This window comes from Nerophis ophidion, linkage group LG25, assembly GCF_033978795.1.
Source record: "Nerophis ophidion isolate RoL-2023_Sa linkage group LG25, RoL_Noph_v1.0, whole genome shotgun sequence".
NCBI classification, from domain to species: Eukaryota; Metazoa; Chordata; class Actinopteri; order Syngnathiformes; family Syngnathidae; genus Nerophis; species Nerophis ophidion.
Window position 1 is genome coordinate 2,745,618 of NC_084635.1, and position 13,868 is coordinate 2,759,485.

At 44.0% G+C, this 13,868-nt stretch overlaps 1 protein-coding gene across 1 annotated transcript in view; it reads right to left on the reverse strand.

Moving 5' to 3' along the window:
* Positions 1-13,868, reverse strand: part of zdhhc13 (zinc finger DHHC-type palmitoyltransferase 13) — a 437,024-nt gene that overhangs the window by 422,334 nt on the left and 822 nt on the right. The gene's annotated exons all lie outside the window — the stretch shown is intronic.

Sequence of the window (13,868 nt, forward strand, 5' to 3'; positions counted from 1 at the left end):
TTCCACTTTCAAAGTTTCAACAATTAGTTTCCTCAGTTCCCAAAGGTTTATTGAGTGTTGTTAAAAGAAAAGGTGATGTAACACAGTGGTGAACATGCCCTTTCCCAACTACTTTGGCACGTGTTGCAGCCATGAAATTCTAAGTTAATTATTATTTGCAAAAAAAAATAAAGTTTATGAGTTTGAACATAAAATATCTTGTCTTTGTAGCATATTCAACTGAATATGGCTTGAAAAAAATTTGCTAATTATTTTATTCCGTTTATATTTACATCGAACAAACATTCCCAACTCATATGGAAACGGGGTTTGTATAAATAAAAATTGTAATGGGTGAGCCTCAGTCGACACTTTAGCCCGGGGCTGGTCCTGTTCCCAACAGGAAATAAAGGAAAGTAAGACTAAGGTCACGATGGGGTGGAACCAATCATGCCAATTTTCTGCAGTGAATAAAAAAAGATGGAAGTCGTTAAATGCGATATTGCAAATCCTGCAAGGATGTCAGCTCTCGCATATTTGAGAAATCAGAGGGTTTGAAAAGTTCCTTGGAGTTATGTAACATGTTCTAACTAAATCATCAGGTATTCATTTGACTAAATTCTGTGAGAACTGCACTGCAAAAACTGAAATCTGAGGAAGATGAAATATCTCAAATAAGGGGGATACCTGCTTATTTTCTGTCTGATAAGATAATTCTCTTCACTAAGCAGATTTTATGTTCGAGTCTTTTACTTGATTTAAGTGTTTTGGTCCTGAATGATCTCAGTAAGATATTACAGCTTGTAGCTAAGATTTTATAAATAAATAAATAATAAATAGGTTGTACTTGTATAGCGCTTTTCTACCTTCAAGGTACTCAAAGCGCTTTGACACTACTTCCAAATTCACACACACATTCACACACACATTCACACACTGATGGAGGGAGCTGCCATGCAAGGCGCCAACCAGCACCCATCAGGAGCAAGGGTGAAGTGTCTTGCTCAGGACACAACGGACGTGACGAGGTTGGTACCAGGTGGGATTTGAACCAGGGACCCTCGGGTTGCGCACGGCCACTCTTCCACTGCGCCACGCCGTCCCTATAACTAAGAACTGGAGACGGCGAGAAATAAACAAAAATATGTTTTTGGCAACTTTTTTTAAACCTTCGGTGAAGATTGTGATTAATTCTCATCTAAACTGGAAGATATAAACATCCCATCAGTCCGCATCCAAGTGAGAGCAGATATTGTACAGTATATGTAAATCATTTTTTTATGTGCCATGATTAGTAGTGTTGTTGTTGTTGAAGAGAACATTGTGATGCGTCTGTGAAATTAATACGTATGTTTAAAATGAGCAAAACACATAAATATTACTTGTTATTATGAATGTTACTACATTACATAAAAACCTTGGAGGTTTTTTAAAGCGCTTTATAGGCGGAATAGAGCAACTCCTATTGGCTCCATTGTTGGCTGACTTTCACTAACATTGATTTATGAGTTACAAGGCATTAAAATAGAACATACCATATTTCCTTGAATAGCCGCCGGGGCGCTAATTAATTTAAAACCTCCTTTCACTCCTGCGCTTATTCAAGGCATGCGGTAAAAGTAAGCATGCGCTAATAAATTTAAAACCTCTTCTCACCCCTGCACTTACCAATGGCATGCAGTAAAAAATTGGGTGTGATATAAAAAAAATTAATAAAACATAAATAATTATTCTACGGCCCAGTGGTTGGGGACCACTGCTCAACAACATGTCATCGTGCCCACCTTTACACCATTCTATCTGCGCGCCGGTCGGACGCATGCATATAGCTGCTTCTCATAAGAGATTGCAATATATTGAGTAAACATGCTTGAAACTAGAATATCAACTGTTGCAAACACTCACAAGTATAACACTTGCAGTAAGCAGTAAGGGTGGCCTCGAACACATCCCCCATGCTTACCATCAACACCGGAGTCCCGCAGGGATGTGTGTTGAGCCCTTTCCTGTACACACTCTACATCAGGGGTAGGGAACCTATGGCTCTAGAGCCAGATGTGGCTCTTTTGATGACTGCATCTGGCTCTCTGATAAATCTTAGCTGACATTGCTTAACACGATAATTATGAATAATTCCGCTGGAATTCACAGTACTAAAAATAAAGTTCAAAATATAAAACATTCTCATGCATTTAAATCCATCCATCCGTTTCCTACCGCACCTGTTCAAGAAGTCGCATTAATGGTAAGAAGTTAAAGGGGTCGCAGCTTGCTGCTGGGTCGTTCTCCCAGGAAGGCAGACAGACTACTCGGGACATGGCATTTAGCTAAAAACATGACTTAATTTCAGCTAAAAAAAGATAAAAACAAAAATCGCTCACAGCGGAGGCACAACTTGGGCTAGGAAGAAAGCTAACGCATAAACAGACTATGAACATAAATCAAACAAAACTTACTTGGCATGAAGCACGAAACTATGGCAAGGCATGAAACAAATCAGCACAGAGCAAGAAAAGATCACATTGACGCCAGGGCGACTGACTGGCAAAGACAAGCTTAAATACTGCCTCTGATTAGTGCTCGGGAAGCAGGTGAGCGGGCATTTTGTCCACCAGAGACAGGTGGACAAAATGACTAACCAAGGAAACCAGACAAGGGAGTGGAAAAAAACAGGAACTTAAAGAGTCCAAAAGACAAACAGCACATGGCCAAACAAAAACATGATCAACAGACATGACATTTGATTTATTATTGGTTAGCTTCAGAATAACAATGTTATGAAAAAGAATAAGAGACTTATTATACTCTAAAAATGTTGGTCTTGTGAGGACTGGTGGGCATGGTAATGCCAGGTTTGTCCCTCCGTGGATGCGTTGGCAAAGGTAGGCTCTTAAAATATTTAACAAAAAGAGAGCTCTGAACAGAAATACTGGAGCTAATAAAAAGGCAAACCAAAAACGCTAGGAAGTAAAAATAGACAAACTAAACTAGCACGTTGGCACAAAAGAGAAAACAAATCATCAGCATGTAAACTGGACAAAACAAGTGGTTTAGCGTGAGAAGCTAGCGAGAATAGAAATACTTGCGTGAAAGCAAATGATCAAAATCCAGACGTACGGTGGCGTGAAAGCAAACTACGAATCAAGACCGAATGAACAGAGAAGAGTGGCTTAAACAGGAGGGTGATAATTAGTAGCAGGTGTGCGGGGCGAGACTAGCAGGTGGACTGATGAGTGACCATGGTGACAAAGCAAACAGGAAATAAGGAGTCGGAGAAATATACAAAATGGAAAAGTAAATAGTGTAGATCTGAGCGGCAGATCGCAACAGGTCTTACTTAAAAATGCACGCATTTAGTTGTATTCAGTGTTAAAAAATAGGATATGGCTCTCACGGAAATACATTTTGAAATATTTGGCTTTCATGGCTCTCTCAGCCCAAAAAGTTCCCGACCCCTGTTCTACACCAATGACTGCCGTAGCATCTCAGCCACCACAACATACTTCAAAGACTCAGATGACACAGCTACTCTCGCACTCCTCTCCAACAGTCAATCCATCCTGGACTATCATAACACAGTCAAACATTTCACACAGTCATGCACAGCCAGTTATCTGGAAATCAACGTCAATAAAAGAGAATAAATATGCTTCAACCCCCCCTCACCTCAACACCCCATCATCATAAACACACAAACAGTTAAAACAGTTGACACTTTTAAATACCTGGGCGTAACTTTGGACAATAAACTCACCTTTGATCAGCACACCACGGACATTCAAAAAAGAAGTCAACAAAGACTGTCAGCCATCTGAAAACTCAAAGGACTACACCTCACCTCCTGTTAGTACTTTACCAAAGCATTGTTCAACCCATCCTTCTGTACTGTTCCACATGTTTTTTCACCAGGCTTTCTGTAACCAACCGGACCAAACTCACACGCATTACAAAACATAGCAACTAAAATCATCCGCCTACCCACACCCAACATTTCAGACTTAAACCACAGGTCCAGGATAGTCCAGGATATCAGTCACCCACTACACAAATACATAATCCCACAACCGCAAGACGCAGGTACAGAACCATTAAAGGAGAACATTATCAGCAGACCTATGTAAGCGTCAATATATACCTTGATGGTGCAGAAAAAAGACCATCTATTTTTTTAACCGATTTCCGAACTCTAAATGGGTGAATTTTGGCGAATCAAACGCCTTTCTGTTTATCGAGCTGGAGGCGATGACGTCAGAATGTGACGTCGCCGAGGTAACACACCCACCATTTTCATTTTCAACACATTACAAACACCGGGTCTCAGCTCTGTTATTTTCCGTTTTTTTTTGACTATTTTTTGGAACCTTGGAGACATCATGCCTGGTGGGTGTGTTGTCGGAGGGTGTAACAACACTAACAGGGAGGGATTCAAGTTGCACCACTGGCCCCAAGATGCCAAAGTGTCTGCCGCCAGACCCCCATTGAATGTACCGGAGTGTCTCCACATTTGACCGGCGATGCTAAGACAGACATGGCACAGAGATGTATGGATAACCTGCAGATGCATTTGCAACGGTAGTCAACAAAAATCACAAAGGTGAGTTTTGTTGATGTTGACTGCCAGCTAATCGATGCTAACATGCTACGCTAATCGATGCTAACATGCTATTTACTGGCGGTGCTAAAGCAGACATGGCACAGAGATGTATGGATAACCTGCAGATGCATTTGCAACTATATTACGTTTCCTTCCACCCACATTTAATGCGAAACAAACACTTACCAATCGACAGATTTAAGTTGCTCCAGTGTCAAAAGATGCGAAAGTCCTGATCGTTTGGTCCGCACATTTTACAGGCGATGCTAACGTAGCTATTCGGCCATGCTATGGCTATGAATAGCGTCAATAGCTATTCACTCAATAGCTTCAGTTTCTTCTTCAATACTTTCATACTCCAACCACCTGTTTCAATACATGCGTAATCTGTTGAATCGCTTAAGTCGCTGAAATCCGAGTTTGAATCCGAGCTAATGTCGCTATATCTTGCTGTGGTATTCCCATTGTTTGTTTACAGCCTGTTTTCACGTCCGCTTTCCCACAATATAAACAGCGTGTCTGCCCGATTACGTTATAAATGTAGAATGATCGAGGGCGAGTTCTTGGTTTCTTATGTGGGTTTATTGTTAGGCAGTTTCATTAACGTCCTCCCAGCGCGGTAACAACACACAACAACAGCAGTCACGTTTTCGTCTACCGTAAAGCAGTTCGTCTGCCGTAAACAGCAATGTTGTGACACTCTTAAACAGGACAATACTGCCATCTACTGTACATGCATATGTGACAATAACATCTACGGCTCCTCCACTCTTAACCACGCCCCCCACCTCCCAAAATCGGAGGCCTCAAGGTTGGCAAGTATGTTTTTAACACTGACTTTTTGCAGTGTGTGGAGTCTGTCCGTATAAGAAGAGTCGCACCCAGCACAGCAAAGTGAAGGGAAAAGTCACTGAGCACTAATGTCCTTTAACTTGTACTCATGCTGGAAAACATCCCCGCTATTGTCTTTGTGTGTCGGGTTTTAATTTGCCTGAGAGTGTGTTTGCGTGTGGCGGTGGAAGTGGGCGACACTTTACAGGGAGACAGCACCCCCACCCCTCTCTCTAGCAGCGCCAGGGTGGGCGGGGCGGAGGCTGGGCACGTTGGCGAGGGACGGACATCCCAAACAACAAAGGGCGGCAGGGGGGTGATAATCCCAGCTAATGCCCCCTGTCTGCACCGTGTCTGCAGAGGCTGTGCGGCGACGGGCAGATTGAGTGCATTCGTGCAAAAGGTTACTTGGGCGATCAAGTGCTCTTGTCGGGAGGGGCTCCGGGGTCAGGCCGCATGTCTCCAGCGGGCCCCAGCGGGTTCGCTCGGATCAGCAAAGGCGCTGACGTGCCGGAGCAGCTGATTCAGCACAGCTTGGCCGATGTGTGTCACTGGCGGTCATGCATTATGTAGACGCTGCTGGGCCCTCTCGTCATGGACCCTGGTGCCTCGCTCTGGGGGTCCTTCAGGGGGGGGGGGGCTGGACTGGAAAGCCGTCCGCCGCAATGCCGCGTGTAGCATGTACACTTATGGTCAACGCCACGGCTAGGGGAGAAACAGCCATAAAGCATACTTGCCAACCTGGAGACCTCCGAATTCGGGGGCTGGGGGGTGGGGTTGTTTGAGGTGGGCGGGGTCAGGGTTAATCAATCAATCAATCAATGTTTATTTATATAGTCCCAAATCACAAATGTCTCAAAGGACTGCACAAATCATTACGACTACAACATCCTCGGAAGAACCCACAAAAGGGCAAGGAAAACTCACACCCAGTGGGCAGGGAGAATTCACATCCAGTGGGACGCCAGTGACAATGCTGACTATGAGAAACCTTGGAGAGGACCTCAGATGTGGGCAACCCCCCCCTCCCCCCCCTCTAGGGGACCGAAAGCAATGGATGTCGAGCGGGTCTAACATGATACTGTGAAAGTTCAATCCATAGTGGCTCCAACACAGCCGCGAGAGTTCAGTTCAAGCGGATCCAAGACAGCAGCGAGAGTCCCGTCCACAGGACTTGTTAAGGGGTTAAGGGGGGGAGGAGTTTTTATATGTATGTATATCCATCCATCCATCTGCGGCCCTCTTCTTTGTGGGGCAGTATAGCTCGGTTGGTAGAGCGGCCGTGCCAGCAACTTGAGCGTTGCAGGTTCGATCCCCGCTTCCGCCATCCTAGTCACTGCCGTTGTGTCCTTGGGCAAGACACTTTACCCACCTGCTCCCACTGACACCCACACTGGTTTAAAATGTAACTTAGATATTGGGTTTCACTATGTAAAGCGCTTTGAGTCACTAGAGAAAAGCGCTATATAAATACAATTCACTTCACTTCATTGACATCCCACTGGGTTGTGAGTTTTTCCTTGCCCTTACGTGGGCTGTGAACCGAGGATGTCGTTGTGGCTTGTGCAGCCCTTTGAGACACTCGTGATTTAGGGCTGGATAAATAAACATTGATTGATTGATACTGGTCCCACTTGTAATTTCACCATGTACCAAAGAAAATGGTTTCGAGGTCGGTAAGCACAACCAAAATGATATCGTAAATTACAATGAGAAACCTTGCCAATTTTCACTGCCGTCGTGTCCTTGGGCAAGACACTTTACCCACCTGCTCCCAGTGCCACCCACACTGCTTTAAATGTAACTTAGATATTGGGTTTCACTATGTAAAGAGTTTTGAGTCACTATAGAAAAAGCGCTATATAAATATAATTCACTTCACATCATAAGAGATGAAATGAAGCGTGAATTGGGGATCGAACCGGCAACCCTCAAATTGCTGGCACGGCCGCTTTACCAACCGAGTTATGCTGCCTCCTTATGAATGACTGCCATCCACTGGTGACATTTATCATTACACTATGTACCAAATAAAATTGCTTCGAGGTCAGTAAGCACAACTGGAATTATTGCGTACATTAGCTCCATGCGGACCTGAGTGAGGATAGCCTGTTTTCACGTCTGCTTTCCCACAATATAAACAGCGTGTCTGCCCAATGACGTTAAAACTGTAGAATGATCCAGGGCGAGTTCTTGGTTTTTTATGTGGGTTTATTGTTAGGCAGTTTCATTAACGTCCTCCCAGCGCGGTAACAACACACAACAACAGCAGTCACGTTTTCCTCTACCATAAAGCAGTTTGTCTGCGCACGATCGATTTTTGAAAAAACAAAAGGATTTTTAAGTGCGCCTTATAGTCCGAAAAATACGGTAATTCATTGTTAATTCTTGAGTGGGCCCCGGACACCTGTGTATTGGAAAAGCTGGGTTAAGAACCATTTAAGTTACTTATATTGTTTTCGAAGTGTACAAACTTTTACTAAAATATAGACTTTTGTCTAGGCGGTAACCCATTATTCCCTATAACCACTACTCAGAGGCCTAGTGGTGAGAGTGTCTGCTCTGAGATCGGTATTTTGTGAGTTCAAACCCCGGCCAAGTCATACCAAAGACTATGAAACTGGGACCAATTGCCTCCAAGCATGGCAATGAGTATCAAGGGTTGGAATTGGGGGTTAAATCACCAAAAATGATTCCCGGGCGCGGCCGCTGCTGCTGCTCACTGCTCCCCTCACCTCCCAGGTGGCAAACAAGGGGATAGGACAAATGCAGAGGACACCTAGTGTGTGTGTGACAATCATTGAAACTCTAACTTAACTTATTCATGTTTAAATTGTTCATTATGCTTCAACCTTTTACAAACCCTGTTTCCATATGAGTTGGGAAATTGTGTTAGATGTAAATATAAACAGAATAGAATGATTTGCAAATCCTTTTCAAGCCATATTCAGTTGAATATGCTACAAAGACAACATATTTGATGGTTTTTGCAAATAATCGTTAACTTTAGAATTTGATGCCAGCAATATGTGATAAAGAAGTTGGGAGAGGTGGCAATAAATACTGATAAAGTTGAGGAATGCTCATCAAACACTTATTTGGAACATCCCACAGGTGTGCAGGCTGATTGGGAACAGGTGGGTGCCATGATTGGCTATAAAAGCAGCTTCCATGAAATGCTAAGTAATTCACAAACAAGGATGGGGTGAGGGTCACCACTTTGTAAGCAAATTGTTGAACAGTTTAAGAACAACATTTCTCAACCAGCTATTGCAAGGAATTTAGGGATTTTACCATCTACGGTCCGTAAAATAATCAAAAAGTTCAGTGAATCTGGAGAAATCACTGCACATAAGCATTGATATTACGAACCTTTGATCCCTCAAGCGGTACTGCATCAAAAACCGACATCAATGTGTAAAGGATATCACCACATGAGCTCTGGAACACTTCATAAAATCACTGTCAGTAACTACAGTTGGTCGCTACATCTGTAAGTGCAAGTTAAAACTCTACTTTGCAAAGCGAAAGCCATTTATCAACAACACCCAGGAACGCCGCCGGCTTCACTGGGCCTGAGCTCATCTAAGATGGACTGATGCAAAGTGGGAAAGTGTTCTGTGGTCTGACGAGTCCACATTTCAAATTATATTTGGAAACTGTGGACGTGGTGTCCCCCGGAACGAAGAGGAAAATAACCATCCGGATTGTTATAGGCGCAAAGTTCAAAAGCTAGCAAGTGTGATGGTATGGGGGTGTATTAGTGCCCAAGGCATGGGTAACTTACACATCTGTGAAGGCACCATTAATGCTGAAAGGTACATACAGGTTTTGGAGCAACATATGTTGTCACCCAAGCAACGTTATCATGGACGCCCCTGCTTATTTCAGCAAGACAATGCCAAGCCATGTGTTAAAACAGCGTGGCTTTGTAGTAAAAGAGTGCGGGTACTTTCCTGGCCCGCCTGCAGTCCAGACCTGTCCCCCATCAAAAATGTGTGGCGCATTTTGAAGCGTAAAATACGACAGCAGGGACCCCGGACTGTTGAAGGACTGAAGCTCTACATAAAACAAGAATGGGAAAGAATTCCACTTTCAAAGCTTCAACAATTAGTTTCCTCAGTTCCCCAACGTTTATTGAGTGTTGTTAAAAGAAAAGGTGATGTAACACAGTGGTGAACATGCCCTTTCCCAACTACTTTGGCACGTGTTGCAGCCATGAAATTCTAAGTTAATTATTATTTTCAAACAAGAAAATAAAGTTTGAGTTTGAACATCAAATATGTTGTCTTTGTAGCATATTCAACTGAATATGGCTCGAAAAGGATTTGCAAATCATTGTATTCTGTTTATATTTACATCTAACACACTTTCCCAACTCGTATGGAAACAGGGTTTGTAGTTTTATCCGAGTATAAGTCACGTCTTAGTTGATGCTCCTGAAGAGGCGACAAAGGCCTTATCTTTTAAAGACACATTTTCTACCTCCTGTGATTAGACGGGGCCGCGTCTCCAAGGAGCCGAGGACCGTAATTTCAGGTCATCGCCGAAAAACATTGCCGCGGAGTTCTTGATGGCTACCTCATCTCCTACCGGCGGAGTCCGCCAGGCAGCCTGCTGCGGCTCTTTATGTGTGATCGAAGGTGCTCAAGTCGAATGTGTTTGCGGCTGTCGCACCTGTGATAAAAGGCGGCCGTACATAACACAGAGTAATAGAGGAGGACAAGCCAATCAATAGCCAGAGAGACCGTTTGACCCGCGCTTTAAAATGACAAATCTCCTGCCTTGAACCACGGAGATTGTCTCCCTGCTTTGTGCTGCTGCGGGGGTGGCCTGAGGGGACGCTGTGCCCAAATAACCAGAATGGACACAAAGTCTGACAGGTGAAGCGCCTCACGTGTACGCATGTGTGGAAACACTCAGAGGCACCAACTAGCCGTGTTAAACCTAAGTCTGGGGCTTTGAATGTTGGAAAATTGTTCCATTTCTACATCAGCCTTAGTATGTGGAAGTTTCTTTACTCCGGGTTCCTCGGACCACCAATCACCGACATGACAGCTCCTTTTCTGGGTTTAGAACGCTGTTTTATTTTTCAATTAAGTATTTTTTAACAGAGCGACAGTTGATTAGATAAAAAGGCCCAGGTGGATCTTCTACGCACCTGTCGCTGATCTCGCAGCCGGTCCTGGCACACTGCATGTCCGCAGGCCACGCCCCCCTCTACACCATATTTTTCGGACTTAAAATCCTTTCGTTTTCTCAAAAATCAACAGTGCGCCTTATAACCCGGTGCGCCCAATGTAGAGAATAATTGTGGCGGTGCTTACTGACTTCAAAGCCATTTTATTTGGTACATGGTGTAATGATAAGTGTGACCAGTAGATGGCAGTCATACATAAAAGATGAAGTGAAGCGTGAATTGTATTTATACAGCCCTTTTCTCTAGTGACTCCAAGCGCTTTTACATAGTGAAACCCAATATCTAAGTTACATTTAAACCAGTGTGGGTGGCACTGGGAGCAGGTGGGTAAAGTGTCTTGCCCAAGGACACAACGACAGTGACAATTGGCAAGGTTTCTCATTGTCATCCCATTGGTGTTAAACGTAAGTCTGGGGCTTTGAATGTTGGAGAATCGTTCCATTTCTACATCAGCCTTATTACCGTATGTGGAGGTTTCTTACCTCCGGGTTCCTCGGACCACCAATCACCGACATGACAGCTCCTTTTCAGGGTTTAGAACGCTGTTTTATTTTTCAATTAAGTCTTTTTTAACAGAGCGACGTGTGATTAGATAAAAAGGCCCAGGTGGGCCTTCTACGCACCTGTCGCTGATCTCGCAGCCGGTCCTGGCACACTGCATGTCCGCAGGCCACGCCCCCCTCCACACCATATTTTTCGGACTTAAAATCCTTTCGCCTTCTCAAAAATCAACAGTGCGCCTTATAACCCGGTGCGCCCAATGTAGAGAATAATTGTGGCGGTGCTTACTGACTTCAAAGCCATTTTATTTGGTACATGGTGTAATGATAAGTGTGACCAGTAGATGGCAGTCATACATAAGAGATGAAGTGAAGCGTGAATTGTATTTATATAGCGCTTTTCTCTAGTGACTCAAAGCGCTTTTACATAGTGAAACCCAAAATCTAAGTTACATTTAAACCAGTGTGGGTGTCACTGGGAGCAGGTGGGTAAAGTGTCTTGCCCAAGGACACAACGACAGTGACAATTGGCAAGGTTTCTCGTTGTCATCCCATTGGTGTTAAACGTAAGTCTGGGGCTTTGAATGTTGGAAAATTGTTCCATTTCTACATCAGCCTTAGTATGTGGAAGTTTCTTTAATCCGGGTTCCTCGGACCACCAACCACCGACATGACAGCTCCTTTTCAGGGTTTAGAACGCTGTTTTATTTTTCAATTAAGTCTTTTTTAACAGAGCGACAGTTGATTAGATAAAAAGGCCCAGGTGGGCCTTCTACGCACCTGTCGCTGATCTCGCAGCCGGTCCTGGCCCACTGCATGTCCGCAGGCCACGCCCCCCTCCACACCATATTTTTCGGACTTAAAATCCTTTCGTTTTCTCAAAAATCTACAGTGCGCCTTATAACCCGGTGCGCCCAATGTAGAGAATAATTCTGGTTGTGCTTACTGACTTCAAAGCCATTTTATTTGGTACATGGTGTAATGATAAGTGTGACCAGTAGATGGCAGTCATACATAAGAGATGAAGTGAAGCGTGAATTGTATTTATACAGCCCTTTTCTCTAGTGACTCCAAGCGCTTTTACATAGTGAAACCCAATATCTAAGTTACATTTAAACCAGTGTGGGTGGCACTGGGAGCAGGTGGGTAAAGTGTCTTGCCCAAGGACACAACGACAGTGACAATTGGCAAGGTTTCTCATTGTCATCCCATTGGTGTTAAACGTAAGTCTGGGGCTTTGAATGTTGGAGAATCGTTCCATTTCTACATCAGCCTTATTACCGTATGTGGAGGTTTCTTACCTCCGGGTTCCTCGGACCACCAATCACCGACATGACAGCTCCTTTTCAGGGTTTAGAACGCGGTTTTATTTTTCAATTAAGTCTTTTTTAACAGAGCGACAGTTGATTAGATAAAAAGGCCCAGGTGGGCCTTCTACGCACCTGTCGCTGATCTCGCAGCCGGTCCTGGCACACTGCATGTCCGCAGGCCACGCCCCCCTCCACACCATATTTTTCGGACTTAAAATCCTTTCGTTTTCTCAAAAATCTACAGTGCGCCTTATAACCCGGTGCGCCCAATGTAGAGAATAATTGTGGCGGTGCTTACTGACTTCAAAGCCATTTTATTTGGTACATGGTGTAATGATAAGTGTGACCAGTAGATGGCAGTCATACATAAAAGATTAAGTTAAGCTTGAATTGTATTTATATAGCGCTTTTCTCTAGTGACTCAAAGCGCTTTTTACATAGTGAAACCCAATATCTAAGTTCCATTTAAACCAGTGTGGGTGGCACTGGGAGCAGGTGGGTAAAGTGTCTTGCCCAAGGACACAACGACAGTGACAATTGGCAAGGTTTCTCATTGTCATCCCATTGGTGTTAAACGTAAGTCTGGGGCTTTGAATGTTGGAGAATTGTTCCATTTCTACATCAGCCTTAGTATGTGGAAGTTTCTTTACTCCGGGTTCCTCGGACCACCAATCACCGACATGACAGCTCCTTTTCACGGTTTAGAACGCTGTTTTATTTTTCAATTATGTCTTTTTAACAGAGCGACAGTTGATTAGATAAAAAGGCCCAGGTGGGCTTCCTACGCACCTGTCGCTGATCTCGCAGCCGGTCCTGGCACACTGCGTGTCCGCAGGCCACGCCCTCCTCCACACCATATTTTTCGGACTTAAAATCCTTTCGCCTTCTCAAAAACCAACAGTGCGCCTTATAACCCGGTGCGCCCAATGTAGAGAATAATTGTGGCGGTGCTTACTGACTTCAAAGCCATTTTATTTGGTACATGGTGTAATGATAAGTGTGACCAGTAGATGGCAGTCATACATAAGAGATGAAGTGAAGCGTGAATTGTATTTATATAGCGCTTTTCTCTAGTGACTCCAAGCGCTTTTACATTGTGAAACCCAATATCTAAGTTACATTTAAACCAGTGTGGGTGGCACTGGGAGCAGGTGAGTAAAGTGTCTTGCCCAAGGACACAACGACAGTGACAATTGGCAAGGTTTCTCATTGTCATCCCATTGGTGTTAAACGTAGGTCTGGGGCTTTGAATGTTGGAGAATTGTTCCATTTCTACATCAGCCTTAGTATGTGGAGGTTTCTTTACTCCGGGTTCCTCAGACCACCAATCACCGACATGACAGCTCCTTTTCTGGGTTTAGAACGCTGTTTTATTTTTCAATCAAGCGACATTTTAACAGAGCGACAGTTGATTAGATAAGAAGGCCCAGGTGGGCCTTCTACGCACCTGTCGC